Raw genomic sequence first — 20,599 nt, 5'->3', positions numbered from 1 at the left:
TACAAGTAAAGGACGTTGCAGGAAAGTGGAGTATTATGCAGTGATGCTGGTTAGGCTTCACTATGTAATACACTCCCCAAAGATGGTCACTTAGATTCACAATAATAAATCCTTAGCTCAGTCCTGGTCCTGTGGCAAAGAGCAGTCAGGCTTTACTAGCAGAACATGTGTTAAATATTCAGAATACCAACATGGATGATAAGTAATTGACACGACTCAAAAGAAATCTGACACCATTTATAAAAATAAACAGATTTTAATATTAATTCAAAAACCAAAACAAAGTAAGTTAGATACGTATAACTGGAGTTATGGATTTTCAAAACGGGAAAATAATTCAATGCCGTTCGAACTGTCAAATTTTTAGATGGAAGAAATCACTAGTGACAATCGGTCACTTGCGGGGTGCAAGGAACCCACTGATAGTTAAGTTTGTGCAAGTCCCAGGACCAAACTCTGACAGTAAGACCATATTTACCTGGCTTGTGGGGTTCTGGTGTAGAGGTGTCCTGGCTGTCTTTGGTGCTGAACGTGAGGTGCAGCGGGTTCTGAACAATGGTACTTGTGACACTTGGACATTTGCAGGTCGATTTCGTGAAAGCCCACTGATGTTTAATCTTTGTGGGCCCCTGGACCTGGGATCACCAGGCAGAACAACTTCACCTTGCTCGGGCATCTCAGGCGCAGAGGTGTGCTTGACTCTCCATGGTGCTGACCGTGAGCTGCGGTTGCTGGTTTAATCACTGAGATGGTGCAGGCAAAGAAACAGAAGCAAAAACTCAACAACGGAGCTCCAGGTGACATTAGATTCAGGTGTTTCGATGGGCCCTCGGGTTGTGGTGTCAAGTAAAGGTGGTAATGACCAGACTAACCACCAACAAGCCTTCACAGTGGAAGGCGGAGAAGAAGCTATCTCCCCTTCTGGAGGTCCTGGGGAAAACAGTAGCTGGTTGTAACTTTGTGGAAAGATGGACCACAGTTCCTACAATGCACTGAACTACCTGCTTTGGGCGATCCCTTGGAGGGCCTGATGGCCAGCACTTTTTCGGTTCTGGTGGATGCTTTTTACCTGCAGTGGGCAGGGGACTAGTGTCACTACCCCAAGGGAGTCTGGTCTTGCCTTTAGCTCACAAAGGGGTCCCTGTTACTGGGGGAATTGGTCTTTGGTCCAGGACAGCCTGCAGTCGAGCAGTTCCAGGAAGGTTGCCACAGGTTTGAGGTATCTTTGGTTTGTGCAAGTTCTTGTTGTCGTCACTGCGGGTGTTCTCTTGTCCTTTCTTCTCAAGTTCTTGCAGATCTGAGGTTCTGGTGACAATGATTTCCCTTAAACCCTAGATTTAGGGATTTTAGGGGGGTGGGTGTAAGTAGTCACTGGGCTACTAACCCCAGTGGCTAATCTGCTCTTGAGATGACCACATCTGGTGAGAAGTGACACCTTTTCTACAGAGAACCGTCTATTTTGCCACTTTTCAAGATTATAGAAGTCTTCCTTGGCTGTACCAATCAGGCTCCCACCCTAGAGGTGTGGTTAGTCCTCTTGGGATGTGCACCTCCTGACTAACTAATTTTCACACCTGCCTGGGTGCAGATGTGCCTGGGGGCAGAGGGGTGGATTTGTCCTCCAGTGGGGGACATCCTGTTTGCACATCAGAGGTTGTGTGGCCTTAGAAGCTCACCGCCTTGGTTTGCCACTTCAGTAGCCTTCCTAGGAGTGAGGGAGGTGTGATATTCTTCTTATCCAGGTCATTGTCCTAACTTCTGGAAGGGTTCACACTTCTGCCCAGGGGGTCAGAATCCTGTCTCGGCAGCATCAACTGCGAGCTAGCAGCCAAAGCACAGGAAAACTGGGGCAACTCAGTGGGCAACCTGTAAGGTTGCTCTCTGGGTCCATGCCACAATGCCATTGGCACAAGATTCATGTCAGGGGTGAGAAGGCGTGTTGTTTGATACTAAACATGACCCATTTCTGTGGTATCATAATGGAACTGGCAACCTTGGGTTTGCCCGGGTGCCAGCTCATGTTATCCTATGGGCTGTTGTTCACCTATTGTAGCCTTTAATTGAAAAGGGCACTATAGAGACATATAAGCTTTCACTTAAATGTCCACACCTTTCATATAATGCACCCTTCCTTCTGAGCTGAGGAGGCCTTCTTTAAGGGTGACTGAAATGTATTAAAGATAGTGCTTGAACTGTGCAACACAGAGCACTGCCATTGGGGCCTGGTTAACAGGCTCCAGTGCTTTTCAGAGTCATAACCAACAGCATCTAAAGCAAAGGGTTTGGGAGTGACCATCCAAAAAGGGAACTTTCCTACAGATGTTCACCCCTACCCTGAGTGATCCAACTGTATGGATGTCTGGATTCCTGGTGCTGATTTTTTATTCATAGGCAAACACTGATCATGCATGTGTGCCATGACATAGGCCTGCCTCATGAATTGCTATCTTGCTGGACTGTTGTTAAAGACTATTGCCTTTACCAGGAGTTAAAGAGCACTAGTGTGGTGGGGTCAGCATACCGTGTAGTGATCAGTAGGTGTGAACAGGTCCTTTTTACCCTTGTCACTGATGCCACTGAGTACAGATTGCAATATGAAATCAGCTCTTTCTGGCATTAGACAATCTACGTTCTTTGCAGTGTTCATGGCAGCGGCGGTAGAGAGTTCTGGAACAGAAATGGAGGTGGGGAGCATAAGAGTCAGGGGATGGGGTGGTAGGGACAGATGAATCATGGGACAAGGGGGCAAAAGAGGATTCTAAGCTCAGAATTTTTTTTTTATGATAAAAAACAGTCCAGCACAGCCCGACTGGCTGCTTGACTGCTGGCAATATTTTGGTCTCAAGCTTCCCTTCTTACATTCCATTTCAATGCAAATGCAATGTAAAATGTGAGACTTAGAAGTTTATATTAGTGGTCTGCTTCCTTTTGAAGTTCCCACTTCTCTTTCCTCTCTTCCTCTAGAAACAGTGTATTTCACAGCAGGGGAGACTCATAAACTGATAGCCCTACTACACAGGCCATGGGAGTGACTAGAGTTCACTCTTGGATATCAGCCACAGTGATATGTGTATCAAAAGGTTAGCCCATGGCCTCAGTCCTACTCTTTATGATCCTCTTATCAGCATTCTGCTAAATCCTGGGCATCTCCCTTCGTGGTGCCCATGACTGAATCACCTGGATGCCTGATAGAATCTCGGAGGGCCTGTTCTGTGACTCTTCCCTTTGTTTTGCTCAACATATTTTGCTTTCAGAATTGACAAAATGTACTGTGCCGTCCACTGATGGCCTACAAACTTAAACAAGAAATGCTTTCTAATCTGGTTAGGGGGGCAGCCGAATACATTTAAGATGTTGCTTATTTCACCTGTAACACAAATCTTTTGACATCCCCAATCAAAACACCTTCTGGCAATATGCTGATCTTTCCCCAAGCATGGTCATCTCAAGAACATAGAGGAACTGGCAAAGTCAATAGGTCTCACCTGTATAAGAGCTATTGGCTTTGGCAATGTGTTTTTGCCGTGTTGTACATTAGTGTGGCTACTGTTCAGCATGGCTAAAAGTTAGTGGCATGGAGTTTCAGAGTGGAGTGGGGGAGTAGAGTACTGTACCGTGAACTGGTTGGAATCTCGTAGAGTGGAGTAGGGGAGTAGAGTTGAGTAGAGGGGAGTAAAGTTCAGTGGTTCAGTGGCAGAGAGTGTCATAGAGTGGAGTGGGATGGAATAGGGTGGAGTGGGTTGGAGTGGATTTAGGTAGTGGGTGGATTTGATCGGAGTAGAGTGGGGTTATTGGATTGGGGTAGAGTGGGATGGATTGAGTGGAGTAGGGTGGATTGGTGTGGGTGGATTGGATTGGAGTGGGGTTTTGTGGGTTGAAATCGACTGATGTGGATGGATTGGGGTGGATTTGAGTGGGGTGGATTAGATTGAATGGGGTGGGTGGTTTGGATTGGAGTGAGAGGGCTGGGGTTGGGTGTATTGGATTGGGGTGGGGTGGATTGTATTGGGTGGGTGTATTGGATTGGATGAGATTAGACTAGAGTGGAATGGATTGGAATGGATTGGAGTGGGATAGATTGGATTCGCTGGATTGGAGTGGGGTGGATAGGACTGGAGTGGGATAGACTGGATTGGATTGGACTGGGGTGGATTGGATTGGAGTGGGTGGGTTGGGATGGGCTGGGCTGGATGGATTGGAGAGAGGTGGGCTAGATAGATTGGTGTGGGGTGGACTGAACTGGGATGGGTGGGAAGATTGGATTGGAATAGACTGGGTGGATTGGAGTAGCGTGTGGTGGATTGGAGTGAGTGGGATGGATTGGAGAGGAGTGGGTGGGTTGTAGTAGGGTGGATTAGATTGGAGGAGGGCGAATTGAAATTGGGTGGGGTCGATTGGATTGCAGTGGGGGACTGCAGTGGGATGGATTTGGGGTGGATTAGATTGGGGTTGGGTGTGTTGGATTGGGATGGATTGGAGTGGGGTGGATTAGAAGGGGTGAATTGCATTGAGAGGGTGGATTGCAGTGCTGTGAAATGGATGAATTTAAATGGAGTGGGGAAACTGAACTGGGGTGGGGTGGAGAGGATTGGGGTGGAGTGGGTTAGATGTTAGTGGGGTGGATTGGAGTGGATTTGATTGGAGTGGAATGGATTGGATTGGTGTAGGCTGGATGGATTTGATTGGAGTATGGTGGAATGAACTGGTATGGGGTGGGTGGATTGAATTTGGTTAAAGTGGGGTGAATTGGAGTACAGTGGGGTGGGTTGGAGTGTGGTGGAGTTGATTGAAGTAGGGTGGGTTAGAGGGTATGGGGTGGGGCAGACTAGAGAGGGTGGATTGGAGTATGGTGGGGTGGACTGGATTGGGGGGTTGGTTTGGGGTACGTGGGGTGTTTGGATTAGACTGGGATTGATTGCACTGGGATGGATTGCACTGAGGTGAGGTAGACTCAATTGATGTGGGCTGAATTGGAGTGGGGTAGGCTGGAGTCGGGTGGACTGGAAAGTGGTGGACTTGATTGGGGTGGAGTGAAGTGGATCGGATTGGTGTTAATTGGAGTGCAGTGGATTGATTGGGATGGATTGGATTGGAGTGGTGTAGATCGGTTCCACTGGCTTGGAATGGGGTGGATAGAACTGGAATACGGTGGACTAGATTGGGGTGGATTGGATTGGAGTGGGTTGGGGTGGGCTGGAAGGATGTATTGGAGTGGGGTGGAGTGGGTGGAATGGAGTAGAGTGTGGTGGATTGGAGTGAGTGGAGAGGATTGGAGAGGGGTGGATGGATTGGAGTGGGGTGCATTGGATTGGATTGGAGTAGGGTGGATTGAAATGGGGTGGGGTGGATTGGATTTGGGTGTGGGGGACTGCAGTGGGATGGATTGGGGTGGATTGGATTGGGGTTGGGTCTGTTGGATTGGGGTGGACTGGAGTGGGGTAGATTGGAAGGGGTGGACTGCATTGAGATGGGGTGGATTGCAGTGCTGGGAGATGGATGGATTTGAATGGAGTGGGGTGAACTGAACTGTGGTGGAGTGGATAGGATTGGGTGGGTTGGATTGGAGTGGGTTCAATTGGACTGGGGTGGATTGGATTGGTGCAGGCTGGATGGATTGGATTGGAGGACAGTGGGATCAATTGGGATGGGGTGGGATAGATTGGGATGAGGTAAAGGGGGGTGAATTGGAGCAGAGTGGGTTGATTAGAGTGGGGTGGAGTGGATTGAAATGGAGTGGGTTACAGTGGATTGGGGTGGAGGGGACTGGAGAGGGTGGATTGGAGTACAGTGGGATGGATTGAATTGGGGTGGGGTGGATTGGACTTGGTGGATTGTTCTGAGGTGAGGTAGACTCAATTGGTGTGGGATGAATTGGACTGGAGTGGGGTGGACTTGATTGGGGTGAAGTGAAGTGGATTGGATTGGGGTGGATTAGAGTGGGGTGGGGTGGATTGAGTGGATGATTAGGGCTGGGTGAGGTGGATTGGATTGAGAGTGGTGGATTGGATAGGAGTGGGGCGGATTGGATTGGGCTAGTGTGGATTGGAGTGGATTGGGGTAAATTGGAGTATACAGATTATTGTTGATCAGTGTGGGGGCAGAATGGAGTGGGGCAAATTGGTTTGGTTTGGAGTGGGGTAGACTGGAGTGGGGCAGAGTGTTTTGGATTGGAGTGGGGCAGATTGTATTAGGGTGGATTGGAGTTGATTGGACCGGAGTGGGGTGGATTGGGTTGGTGTGGGGTGGAGTGGATTGGGTTGGTGTGTGGTGGATTGGATGGGAGTAGGGCGAATTGGAGTGGGGTGAGGTGGATTTGATTGGAGCGGACATATTGATTTGGATTGGAGTTGGGCAGATTGGAGTAGTGCAGGTTGGAGTGGGACAGACTGTTTTGGACTGGAGTGGGGCAGACCTGAGTGGGGTGGATTGAAGTGGGCAGATTGTTTTGGATTAAAGTGTTGCAGATTGGAGTTAGGTGGACTGGAGTGGGGCAAATTGTTTTGGATTGGAGTGGGGCAGATTGTTTTGGATTGGAGTGGTGTATATCAGTGGTTCCCAACCTTTTGCCTTCTGTGGACTCCCACTTTATCACTATTGGAACCCAGAGACCCCCACTGAATTATTATTGGAATCCTGGGACCCCCACCGAATCATTACTGAAAGCTGGGGACCTGATCTGTTAATATTATTTAATTTTCTAAGCAGCCGGGACCCCCTTAGGAGGCTTCACAGACCCCTAAGGGTTCCCAGACCACCGGTTGGGAATCACTAGTGTATATTGTTTTGGATTGGAGTGGGACATATTATTTTGGATTGGAGTGCAGCAGATTGTTTTGGATGGGAGTGTGGTAGATTGTAGTGGGGCAGATTGTTTTGGATTGGAGTGAGGCAGGTTACTTTGGAGTAGTGCAGACTGTTTTGGATTGAAATGGGGCAAATTGGAGTTGGGCAGATTAGACTGGGCTGGGTTGGGAGTATTGGAGTGGGGCAGGTTGGCGTGGATTGTATTGTAGTGAGTGGTTTGGATTGGAGTAGGGTGTATTAATATGAGGTAAGGTGGGAAGGATGGTAGTGGGGCAAATTGGAGTGGGGTGGATTGGGGTGTACTGCACGATTATGTGTTAAAGCATAATTTCAGAGATTACACATAATAACCAAACAATGTTGCATTGTAATTTTTTGAACAAGATAATTGTCATCTTTTGCGAACAGCGCCCATGAGTAAGAAAAACAAAAAGAAACCATGAGTGGAAAGGGTGAAAAGATGACTTGGCAGAATAAAAGACATCTAGCTATTAAAAAACACATAAAACTTTGCTATTTTGTTTGTCCTGCTGGGCAAGTTGTTACCAGTCTTCTATTTGCAGGGCACTAGAAGTTAGAAATAACTCTACCCTAAAAAAATAGCAAGACATTCTTGCAGGCCTTGCTGGGTGCTTTTAATAAGTATACGAACTATAAATAACAATGAACTGAAAAAAGGAACCTAAATAAACAGAAAAGGCAAAAGAGCGCCAGAAGCTGAGAAAGGCCCAATGGTGTGACAAACCCACTTGAGGAATTAATAGAGTAGATGCAAATTTAATGACGTTTTGGACTTACCCCTATTCACCATCATTCCTTATCCTCACAGATCGTAAAAACATTATATACGAAAAGCAAGTAATGCGCAACAAAAAAAACAAAGCATTAAAGACAATGATCCGAAAGCCACAGAGTAAATCATCCTAAATGTTCTCAAGTCCTTGCTTTCTGAGAAGAGACAAAATGCCTCTCGCACTGCTCAAGGTCTGCCATGGTTTTAGGTGCACACCGAGGAGACACATTTCTGGCACGGCATTAAGCCCACTGAGATTAGACATGCCATACTAGCAGCCAGTAGAACAATGCATTAGCCCTTATATGTGCACTGTGAACAGATTTACAGGGAATCAATCATGATGAGGGCCAGTACAAGGATATCAACACTGTGGACAAGGCAACATGTTTAGTTCTTTCCCTTAAAATTGACTCTTTGTTTACAGTGACAGCTTGGCACCCCATTAATGGCGGTGCTCTCAGGAGCTACATACTCTACAGCTGTAAAAAAGCACTGGCCTTAATCATGACAAGCCTTTGAGCAAATGCAACATGTAAGCATGAACGGTTTGATTCAGAGACCAGCATTCACAAACACTGTTTTGAGGAACTTATGTGGTTATCCTATTTTTTGAACATTTTGTGCCAAATATATCATTAGGAATTTTGCAAAAAATAGCTTTGTTTGTACAGTGTTTGCAAACCATCCTGGCAATCTTTCGATTGGCTCTACCATGCAGGGCAAGCAAGAGCTAGTAACATGGACAACATTGTGTTGACATTTCAATCTGTTATAGGTATTATGTACTGAAAAGCATTGCACACAGGTGACCCCTACCCTATAGGATTCCAAAGTACATAGATTATTGCACTTCTATTTTCTTTGCTTTGTCATTTCTCCTACCAATCTGAAGTATATTTGAGGAGTTACGTAGCTTTTTATTATGCTTACAAAGAATAAATGAATATGTTTTTGGTGATATGATAGGGGTGAGTTTTATGTTAATATTTTGGATATTATGTGGATGAGAAGAACGTCCATTTGTGGGACTTTCGTAGTGATATTTGACACTTTTTCATACTGAGGGTCTGTCCTTGCCTATAAGGGTAACATTGTACTGGAGGACTATCACTCATGAGGTGATGTGGGTTTAAGGCCCAGCCACTTCTGATCAATAGCACTGACTGTGAGGACATGACTTTGATTTGTACTAATAACTAGAGACTATTGCAGGAAATCAGTGTGCAATATAAATGCACTGTATGAGCTAGTTAATGATAACATTATTTGCCCTACACGATGAAACCTTTAGATTTGCTGTTAAATCATTTCCAATTATCACTGATGTGTTTGGTTTAGTGTGTTTCTAAATATTGCCTGTACAGTTTTAATCAATGTGTCCTCCTGGTGTGCTTTAAAATGATCCATTTGCCATATGTTTCTATTACTTTCCTAGTGGGGTTACCATATTCCATCTGCCTCATTCATAAAATTGTTTTTAGAAAATGTCTAATATTGACCAATGTTACTGACCCTGACTAGTTCAAACCATACCACTGTAAATCACATTGAGCTAACAACATTGGTGGGATTTAGATAGGATTTAATGATAACTGTACAATATTTTAGGTTCTCCTCGGTGATTGTTAAAGGAAAAAAATATGCCAAATGCAATATTGAGCCAAACTGGAAAGGTTTGACCGATATGTTAACAGAGGGTTGGGTGGGGTCTCCACCGCGGAAATTGTAGTAATGGGTATGGCCAATGGTTATTTTAAAACACTGTTGGGGCAGTAACGTTGTCAAAATTGGGTACGATCTAGACATTTTATGAAGGTGTTTGAAAGTTCTCCCTCAGGATAGCTGTACGGAACTGGTGATAAATTTGGAGAGTTGCATTGTGCAACTAACAGAAAATGCACTATTTGCCTCATATTTTGCCTCACAGATACTACTCAAACAGTGTTAAGAATCTTTTTGGTGCCCAGGCTAATTTTGTGTACTAGTCACACGATGTCCCTCCATCACCTAGAAAAAAACATCGATGCTATTCTTTGTCACATTATGCATCACACCAAAAATAAATTATTGAAATAAAATAAATTATAATTAAATAAATTAGATAAACAAATTATAAAAAAGCAATCGTCAGACAAAAACTAATAATAATATCGGCTTCAGTCATACAAGAGGGTTCAACAAATGGGACTGGATGACATTTTTTAAATATTATTACCAAACTTTATATTCTGAAGCTCTCGCTGATTTCCTATGGTTTACAGCTTTCTCTTTCCCATAAAGAATTTTGCAACATATTGGCACATTGAAAAGCATAGGTATGCGGTATAAGAAATTGTCTCCATTTTAAAAGGGTATATTTATTTACGACTTAAAGTAAACCCGCGTAAAAAATGTACCAGTGAGCATGCGATCAGATGCAAGCCTGCAAGTAGGAGGCAAATATTTTACCCGGGGATATTTAAAATAGCTTGTCAAAGCTCATCAGAACCACCTGTCAGGCGTAAATAAATATCTAAAAGACGGTGCCTTGAACCCCAGGTCAGAGATTAATGTAGGTCAACCCCAAAGTGTATTCCTAAATGGGGTGAGTTGGTGTCACTGCCCGTCTCCCCTTGGACGCTAAACAGATGCCGCGTCCTGCCCGGTTGCCTGTCAGAGTGTGTCTGAATCGGATTTGCACAGTGAAGGAATGGAAATCGTTATCGTCTGCGTGGGTGTTTGATAGGCAGCTGGAAATCTGTACGCGCCCCCTGCTTGATTCGCAGCTGCCAAGAGTCCGCATCATTGGCACTTCAGTCAAACATCCCTGTCAAGTAAAATCAGAATTATTGTGTGTGTGTATGTACGCTAGAGGTATAACTACAATGCTAGTAGAGATTTTTTTTAATGCTGTTGTTTAGTAATTTATTGATTTTTTAGTGAACACGAATACTGAAATATATAGTCTACAGGTTAGTTTAGATAATTTATCCTATTTAAAAGAACGTTCAAATATACTGAAATATAGACAACAACAGGAGAATTAATGTTGAGCGAGGGGAAGTGACTTCGATTGGTGCTGCTGCTGTACGTATCCGTCTCTAACTAGCAGCCACGCGGGGCCAGGCAGCCCCTAGGGTGCGTGGGGTGGGGGCGGATCTGGAGGACGGGGGTCGAGGGAGGGGAGACGGGGGAAGGGGTAACTCTTCAGAGGATCCCCATCCAGCCCAAGGAAAATGAATGTCTGTGAAATGTGAAAGAATCCAGGGCCTCTCATCAAATTCTGCGGGGGGGTGGCAGGGGGCTCTGAGCATTTTGCTTTAGCTACATGGCAGCCATCGACATAATTTGCAAAAGCTGCTTCTAAGCAGACGATGCCCTAACAGCTTTAACAGTGTTTGGGTAGAAATGTCTCACTGGGCCAGAAGACCTATGTGCACTGGCTCGGCGCTGCTCTGACTGACACGCCCAAGGGACGCTTCTACGAAACACGCTCTCCTCACATCTGTGGCTCGTACGTGGCAACAGCTTCAAACGCTGTCGAGCATCTGCTCATTTCCCCACATGCTTCCTTTTGAATTTGATTGACTCTAGCCTGATAAATGATTACCATATTGGATGTAGTTGGGAGCAGATTGAAATCGAAATTTAAAGTTAGAACTGTAAACTGCAGTTCAAGGAGGTGAACCATGCATGCACACTGTGCACTGGGGGCGAACGGTGGAATGAAGGGGCTCTGGGGTTTCCTTAGCTGAACAGTATGTTTAAACCCACAGGCGTTTCGGGACGGATTAACACTGGACCAGCATTCTATCGCATACAGGGCCATACTTACAAGGCCCCGTGGCTCAGGGCGGTGCAGCAAGTGCCTTGCTGCGCTAACAGAAAAAAGCATAAATGTGCTGAATCTACAAAATACGGTGCATTTCTGTCCTCTTCCCCTGCTCTGACACAGAAATTGCTGCCATGCGCCAGCATAGGCACCCTTGCACCAAGGGTGCCTGCATTGTGGGGATGATTGTTTTGTGCAGGAAGGGTTATCATCCTGCACAAAAACAATAAATGGAGGTATTTTCCTCCTTCTATGTGTGCGCTGCAGAATACAGCACACACAGAAAGAGGATAAAATGGGGAGAAATAAAGATATTTCTCCCCAAAGTGACACTCTTATGCCATCCCTGGGAATGCATAGGCTTTTAACGCATTCCCCGGTTTACAAAACCTTGTACATCTGAAAATGCGTCAAAATCCATGGATGTTGCGTGGTAACACCCATGGAAACGCCTCCCTGATGCAAAGTAAGGCAATGCAGCGACGTGCGCTTACTCCATATCTACAAGGCCATGAAAAGCCACGCAGAGTGGCTTTGCCTGGCCTTGTAGATATGGGTCAGTAGCCACTAAAAGTGACGCACCAACGGCGCAGGCTGCTTGTAAATATGGGCTACAGTGTGTTATTGGATGATGCCTACTAAAGACACAAAGGTGACATCTGCTTAAAGCAATTTCTACATGCCAAAAAAAGTTGTAATTGATATAAGATCTTGAATTGTGGGTATATTTGTCACCTAAAAATAACTATTAGGTATGGCTGCATTTCTTTTTTTCTTTTATTAGTATTTTGTAATGGATTACAAGAAAAATAAACAATTAAATCCAACTTATAACAATCATATTATTTAAGGTGCAAATACCATGATTGCTTGATGATAACAGTTAATCAATTGCCTTAGAAAGCGAAAGGCTGTAATAATAGGTAGAAAAAACGGCGATAAAAGGCAAAGAGAGGAGGTTCTAAACTGCAGCCAACATTTCTACTACAAACTGATACAGAACATAATTCCTATTCAAATAACATAAGAATTTCTTCCATATTCTTTCATAGTCAAGATTTTTTCCGGCAAAATATGTTACCTTCAGCCATCTCCCCAGAAAGCTCATTACCTCCATGCTTGTGTTCCATGCCCCGGTTCTCACTGGGTGAGATTCTCCATCTTCTGCGGAAAAGTATACAAACACATAAAAAAAGCACTATCAAAATGGCCAGCTTCACATTCCGTGTCATACAAATAGGGGAGTCGTCCACAGCACTTCCTGATTTTCATTTCTCGCACTGTATACAGATCACAAAGTAAGCATTCTTTGTTTGTACATATTGAATAGAGCTCCGCTAAGTAAGCTCATTCTTTTTGTTACAGTCAGAAATTGACTTGGTCTAACAAGCAGGATGTGCTCTGCATTAATCGGGCATCTCTTGTGCCTGGATAAACAGCAGCGAGCCCAACATATTTGCTGCCATGTAGACTGGCTCTACCGGTCTTACTGCATATTTTATTTGCATTTAACAAACGCAAAAGCAGTATCTGATCATGCTTTGTTAACCTGCATTCTCAAGAAATATAGAGCCTAGCTGCTAGGCAATTGCTGAAGTTGGAAGTTCTAACCGGCTCTGTTTAAAAACCCCAAACCTGGACCATTCCAAATCAATGAGACACATACCTCTTTCTGTGTAAGTTGGAAGTACTGGCCACAGTTTATTAAGTATTGATTTACAGCATGTGTCCCCATGTGTTTTTATTGGGGACCATAAATCACTCATGACAGGCATATATAAATCACTTTTTGACCGTTGATGATGTAGGATACGTTGTACAAGCCACAATCTAGCTATAAATCCCTTTATTGCATCATAACATATCATAACCTGTCAGTCATAAATCTTCAAGCCACAAATCATTCCAATGGTTTGGGAATAAATGGAGACTCTGAGCTAGTATTATTGCTTTGTGTGACGGGGGTACTCCTGAGGCGGGGTACTCCTTTTATCCCTAGAAGGTTTAACATGCCATCTTTGACTGTTTGTTGTGTCTTGCCCTCTGGTGGATCTGGACTGCGAGAGTTGTGTTACATGTACTCTCTCCGCCTCCTATCTTACCCTGCCATAAGATATCCCAAGGTAAGCAGCCTGGTCTGGCACCCCACTGTGTCGGATGTGGCCTACCCACCATCCTTTTGCTGATCTCCTTTTTACCGCCACACCTTCACTGCAACATTAGCTGTTTTTCTTGTTCGCTAGTAGGTGTTCTTCTTGCAACATCCTGCCCGGCCACCCCACCCAATGAATGTATGGTGGTCTAGCAGCAGCAACTTCATTTAAACCCCAAAAATCACCTCAGGGGAGCTTTTAAAAAATTGCTTTGGACTCCTATTGGCCAATTGCGTTTGCCCCTTTTTCTCTGCTTTGGGACCTTTTGCACCTTCAACTTTCTACCTTGTCTGAGGGACAGGGTGTCACATCCTGTCTCTCCTTTCGTGCCATTCAGGGGACAAAATTCTTTGTAAGACCTTGGTGAGGTTTCAACTCCAGCCCCTCTATGTCCCCTGATGGTGCTGGCCTTCACCTCAAACCCCTCACACAGACCTCTCCCAATCAATCAGACATATACCTCTTTCTGTTTAGGTTGGAAGTATTGGTGGCAGCTTATTAAGCAATGATTTACAGCATATGCCCCCCCATGTGTTTTATTGGGGGCCATAAATCACTCATCACTGACATAACATAAAACACTTTTTGACTGTTGATGACGTAGGATAGTTGGTACAAGCCTCAATCAAGCCATTAATCCTTTTAATGCATCATAATATGTCTTATCCTGTCAGTCATAAATCTTCAAGCCATAAATCATCCTGAAGGTTTGGGAGCAAATGGGGTCTTTGAGTTGGCGTTACAACTTTGTGAGGGGAGGTACTCCTTTTACCCCTTGTAGGCTTAACTCGCCTACCTTTTCACCGTTTATTGTGTTCTGCCCTCCAGTGGACCTGGGCTGTGAGTTTTGTGTTTTGTGTATCCCCTCCTCTGCCCGTCTTACCCTGTCATATGGCACCTCAATATAAGCAGCCTGGTCTGCCACCACAACCCCGATGAGTCAGGTGTGGTCTAACCATCATTTTTTGTGCTGATCTCCTTTTTACCACCACACCACCCGCGGGCTCACATCTGAAGGTGGCTGCCCCAAAACAGTTTGGTCCTTTCACCTGCTGCCAGCTAGTCTCAGGGCTGCTGCCCATTGGTTGGTCCAGAACACCACTGTCCCTTCTTCAGAGAGGTGTACCCTTTCGCTGTGAAAGTATTCTGGCACCCGTAGATTGGTGAGACCATATCTAATGCACCCCCACCTGTTTGAAATGCAGTGCTTTTTAAAAACCATGTTTAATTTCTTTTGTGACATCCAGGGCCCAGGCAGTCAAAGCACCCCTCCATTTCTGCCTTGGTGTTTCTGTCTGTCCAGACTAATGTGTTCCTGCTGAATAACCTCACTGTCTCTGGTAAATCACCCCTGATGTGAACTAGCAGCTACTTTCTGCCAGCTGTGCCACGTCGTTTCCCCCCAAGTGTATGATGAATAGATCCAGTTTGTGTGCCCCATTGGCGTGCAGCTTCTTGAGGGTGATCAATAGCCGTTCCCATCGCATTGCCAGCAGCCCAAACCATTCTATGTCTTTCTATGTGGGTGTTTGCCCTTTGTTCCCCCTCCTTGTCTCCACCAGGCCTGGATTCTGCGGATGAAAGACTAGCCGACTACCCATACCGTCTTGCACTTAGTAACTACTTGAGGTAAGCACAGAAATGTTAGGGTCCTGCACCACATCCCTTCTCCCTGTCGTGCATATTGTTCTGAAGGGAGGGTGGGCCTGGTGGCAGGGCAGCCTCGGAAAATTGTCTGCCCTGCTTCTATTCTGGGTTGGGGTGTTGCACCCTCACATAGCTTCTGTATGCATTGGAGCACCATCTCTCCACTGCCTTGAACTCTTCACTTGTGACCCTGAAACAGGTGGCCAAAATTGCTGCCCAAATGCGTAATGAGTATATTTCCAAAGCGGGTTGCTGGTGGGATGCTCAGGCATCCTCCATTGCTAAGCCTGAAAAGAGGCCCTTCTCTCATGTGCCTCAGCGACCAGTACCTCTTGAGACAGCACAGTGACATATGATGGGGTCAAAGTCAGAGACCTACTCAGCAGAACTTCCATTTGCCCTGCACTTAGCTATATGTCCTGACCCATCAGGCAAGTCTCTCTGTCTCCTTGTTTTGATGGGTTCACTAGTTTGCTCACCCTGACCAAAGAATGCCAGGATAAAAGCCGATTTGAACAATATAGCCTCAAACTTATCTGTGCCTTGGGCCCTCTGCACCCACAGCCCCATTCCCTCCTTTCATGTCCACCCTCCTTTGTTAGCAAACAGCAAAGGTGCAAATGACTTTAGGCATTCCAGCACAATTGTGCCGATTTATTCACCCTTCGTAGCTGCTATCTCCTTTGTGTCCTTCTCTTCCCCTTGTTTCTCCCTTTTATTGGACTCTTTCCTGGGCTCCTCATTGTCCTCATCATCGCTGGGCCACACAAGCTCCATCCCCTTTAAGCTGCCTGAGGAGCCATTCTTTGCTGTGCCTGGCCACCGCTTTCCATGCTGCTCTCAGTATTTCATCTAAGTTGTGGTGCCGCCACTTTCCTCCCAGTCCTTCCATCCCGCTGCTTTTGCTGTCCCCAGTCTGTCTGGTGATCTTTGCCGGCGCTCCTGTGCAGCCAAGTCACCCCGCCCTTGTGGATTGTCCATGTCTGTTCAGTGTCCTGCTTGTTTCACATTCGGGTCGTATCACCCTTGTGGGTTGTCCCAAATGTTTTGCTTGCCTCTGTGTTCTCTTTTGCTGCTGGATTGTGTCACCACTGCTGGCTGTCCCCAGCTGCTCTTTGTTCTCCTGCCAAGTTGGTTGCGCTGCCCTTGTGGGCTGTCCCGACTGTTCTTTGACTGCCCTTCCTCACCATCAGGATGTGTTGACCTTTTGGGATGTCTCTGACTTCCCTTAATTGTTCTTGTGGTCCTGAGTGTGTGCTATGCCTCACTTTGTGAATGGTGCAGTCAATCTGTATTTGGTGTCAAATCCTGTTTAACTTCCTGACGTTTCCAAATTCTTGCGAGAACTTCAGCTGCCCCTGGTTCTGCATCACCCCAGCTGCCCTTTCTTGTTTTCCCGCCCTTCCCATGTGTGGTGGGCCACACACATCAAGCTGGTAATTAATTAGCTGCTTGAATTCAAATGCATCCTTTACTTAATCCTAGGCCTTGCTTTTATGCCTTGCTGATCTGGGATTTTATTTGCCGGTTCTTTATCACTAGGTCCTCCTAATCGGACGGGTTGCTTTAATGAAAGAAACTATTGCCAATGCTGAAGTTTATTTCTCACAAAATGGCTTTCATGCCCTGGCCCTACTATACACAGTGGCATGTCCCTCTAAGGCACCAAAGAGAGACCCAGCCCGGCCCTCTGATCTGCTCTATTGGTTAAGCTCGGTACTGCTGATCCTGGCGGCCCAGCTGTGCTCACCTGCTCGGGCGGACTCTTCTCACCTTCGTGGCTGGGCTTCCGTGATGCTTCAGTCTGGGCCTTCCTGGCATCTGCTGAGATGCTTTGGGCTGGGACTCTTCAATCCAATGCTGTGGGGGAGCTCCACTACATGCAGTGGGTCAATGCCTGATTCCCGGTGCATGACAGTGAACCTCTTCCGGAGGTCCTTGTTTTTGATGGTGGGCTGCACTGAGACTAAGTCTTCGGATCACAGGACTCCTGCCCCAGGGGCTGCCCTCGATGGCTGCTCTGTGGTTTGGCCTTCCGATGTCCCAATGCCCCCCACTGCTGCACTCCTCCCACTGGGCTCCTCCATTCTTCTTCAGCTCCAGCATAGTTCGGGTAAGTTGATCCTCTCCTTCTTCTTGTGATGTACTGCTTGGCCTTCCTGATGATGTATGGGGATCTGGCCATGGCAGCTTCATTTAAACCCCCAAAAACCCTTGGGGGTTCTTTTCAAACATTGCTTTGGCCTCCTATTGGCCAGCTGGGTTTGTACCTTTTTCTCTCATTTGGCACCTTTTGCACCCCTCACCTTTCTCCCTCACCTGGGGGAGGGGGTGCCAAGTCCTGTCCCCTTCCTTTCATGGCCTTCAAGGGATGCAATTGTTTGCTTGGGCCTTGCTGGGGTTTCCGCTCCGGCCCCTCTATGTCCCTTGGGGGTGTGGGCCATTGCCCCAGTCCTGTCTTTTTCTCATTTTGCTTTGCTGTACTCTGCTGAGTAGGTCTGTGGCGCTCTTGATCTGCTGGTGATTATGGAGTCTGACAAAGCAAAAAAGAAAAAATAGCACACTGATGTAGAAAATAGGGACAAAGTGCAGCCTGCTTCTTCTGAGCTAATGAATATGCAGTTTATTCAGGCTATGGTTCAAAATGTACCTGAGGCAGCATTCACAGCAAGATCTGGACCTCTTCCTCCTCTGAAGATTCCTATATTAGTCCCTGCAGGGACAGGGTAAGAGAATGAAGAGAATAATTTATATGGTTAATACGATCAAGGTGCTGAATTGACCTGAGCACTTTTGCATATCAGATACAATTTGGCTTTTTCCTATTGTGTCTGAGGAACCTCAGAAAGAGGATTTTTAGTAGATACCACAAAAAACCACCTGATGCACTTTCTTTGTATTTATCAATAAGGAAGGTATTGTGTTATTCAAGAATGGGAGAATGTGGAAGTGCAGGCATTTTCCCACGTTCTAACAAAGCGTTACCCCATTGATACATTTTCAGATGGATTTCCCCCATAGAGAAAGTGGACTCCTTTCTGATTGGGCTGGTTTTCCAGGGGTTGCTAGTGTCAGAGTATGCTTCACAGGCAGAACTGGTCGATAAAGTTGTCACTGGGATTAAGAGAGCATATGCAGCCACCAAATTTGGAATCAGAACTAATGCTTACACTAGTTATATGATTCAGTCCCCCTTCAGGGATTTTCAGAGCTTGGCGGATCAAGTCCAGCAGGGAAAGGATATTTTAAAGACTCTTTTCATCATGGAGCAGCAAGTAAGATTGTTGGCAGACAGATTGTATGATGCTTTGTGGGCTGCAGCTGCTTTATCTGGGGCAGCTATAGCAGCAATGAGGCATCTATGGTTGAGAGGCTGGAAAGCAGATGCAGCTCTGAAGAGTCTGCTCATGCATCTTCTTTTCCTGTACTACAAGCTCTTTGCCCAGCAGCTGGAAGTGATTATTAAAACATTGACTGAAGACAGGAAGTTGTTAATTCTAATTAAACATCCAGGGAGAGACAGAGGTTTTGCCTAGAAAAGAGCTTCCGGAACAGGTTTTGGTACAAAATCATGTCAGCTCGTTTGAGGCAGGTGCTGCAGCTGAAGCAACCCTGGGGTTGACAAAACCTGGTTTACTCCTGTTGCCTCTGCCAAAACCCCTCCTCCACAGTCTCCTAAGGCATGACTATGTCATGGGCATTCCACAAGAAGTGAGGGGTCGATTAAAATACTTTGCTCAGGTGTGGCAAAGTGATATCAAGGTCAAGTGGGCTGTGGAAGTAGTGACTACTGATCTGGTTATAGATTTTTCATCACTACTCTCATCCCATGGCCAAGAGATCCTCTACGATAGTTCTCTGTACTAAATGGGATTCAGGAACTTTTGTCAAAAACAGCCACAATTCCAGTTCCACCGGCAGAGGAAAGGGAAGGCTGTCATTCCATCATCTTTTAAGTCCAAAATCTGACAGAGGCCTTCAGAAGTGTGTTGGGTTTAAAAAATGTGAACCAATTCATTCCTCATCAGAAGTTCAGGATGATGACAGTGGATTCAGTCCTGCCTTTTTAAGAAAAGACAAATTCTTATCTAAAGTAGATTTGACAAACACTTATTTACATGTGCCCATTCTCATGGATTATCAGAAGTGTCTCCACTTTTGTGTGGGACAAAGACATGTCCAATTCCAAGTCATGCCATTTGGTTTGGCATCAGCACCAATAACGTTTACCATAAAGCTGGCCCTGGATGTGGGTAATATTCATTCATAAGGTAGCAAATTGTTCTCTTACCTGGATGATGGCCTGATTGCTTCTCATTCTCTCTCTAACGAAGCAGAAGAGCCCCACAAGACCTTCCACACGCTGATAAATTTAGGTTCCTAGTGAACTAGGAGAAGTCCATTCCCATTCCGGCAAGGAGAATTCAGTTAATCAGTGTCAACTTCAGGTTGGAAGAGGGGAAGATTTTTCTACCCAGTCACAGAAAGATCAAGTTGCAGACTCCCTGGTCATCACTATTGACGAATTTGCAGGTGATTGACAGAGAGTAGCTAGCAGTACAAGGAGACATGACTTCTATAGTAGCTATTGTCCTGTGGGCTCGGCTTCACCTTTATCCTCTGGTATGCCATCTCCTGAGATTCTGGTACCCAGAGTCTCAGGATTGCTCACGTCAGATTCCTATTCTGAGGCAGGTTTCTCAGAACCATTAATGGTGGCTTCTATAGGGGGTCACTGGACAGATGTCTTTTTTCGTTTCTCCTGCTAACTCCACAGTCATAACAACAAATGCCCGTGGCAGGGGCTGGGGTGCAGTTGTACAATCCCATCAGGCCCAGGGAAATTGGTCTCCAAACAAGATTCAGAGGTCATTGAATTGGAAACAATTGAAAACAGTCCATCTATCCTTGATGCATTTTGCTCCATTAATTCAATGTCATCCAGTGTTGATTTGAACAAACAATCAAGTGGTGAGGAGCTATCTTCCTCGTCAGGGAGATATGGGTCTATTGGCCTTAATAGATTTCACCCAGCTCATCTGTTTGTGGAGGGAAGCAACATTTTCTTTCTATCCAGGCAGTGTATCTCCTAGGGATTTGATTTACAGTGTGTAATGGCAACCATATGGATGGGGTATAGATATCTATGCATGGTCTTCATCTGTATTGTTGATATTGACCAGGAGATAGAAAGTGACCTTTAAATCAGCAGTAAGAACAAAAACACATGACCAACACAATTCTTCCCTAGTGGGGGAATATAACAATCAAACCGATGGGGAGTCAGTGCTGCATCATCAGTTCTTATACTTTCCTGTAACTGCTGAGCACAATCTCCCTGTGGACCCAGATGACGATGAGCTATGCTCGCTCTGTACATTTGCACTT

Source organism: Pleurodeles waltl, chromosome 1_2, assembly GCF_031143425.1.
Source record: "Pleurodeles waltl isolate 20211129_DDA chromosome 1_2, aPleWal1.hap1.20221129, whole genome shotgun sequence".
Classification (NCBI taxonomy): Eukaryota; Metazoa; Chordata; class Amphibia; order Caudata; family Salamandridae; genus Pleurodeles; species Pleurodeles waltl.
The sequence above is the reverse complement of the archived record's forward strand: the minus strand, read 5'-3'. Positions refer to the sequence as shown.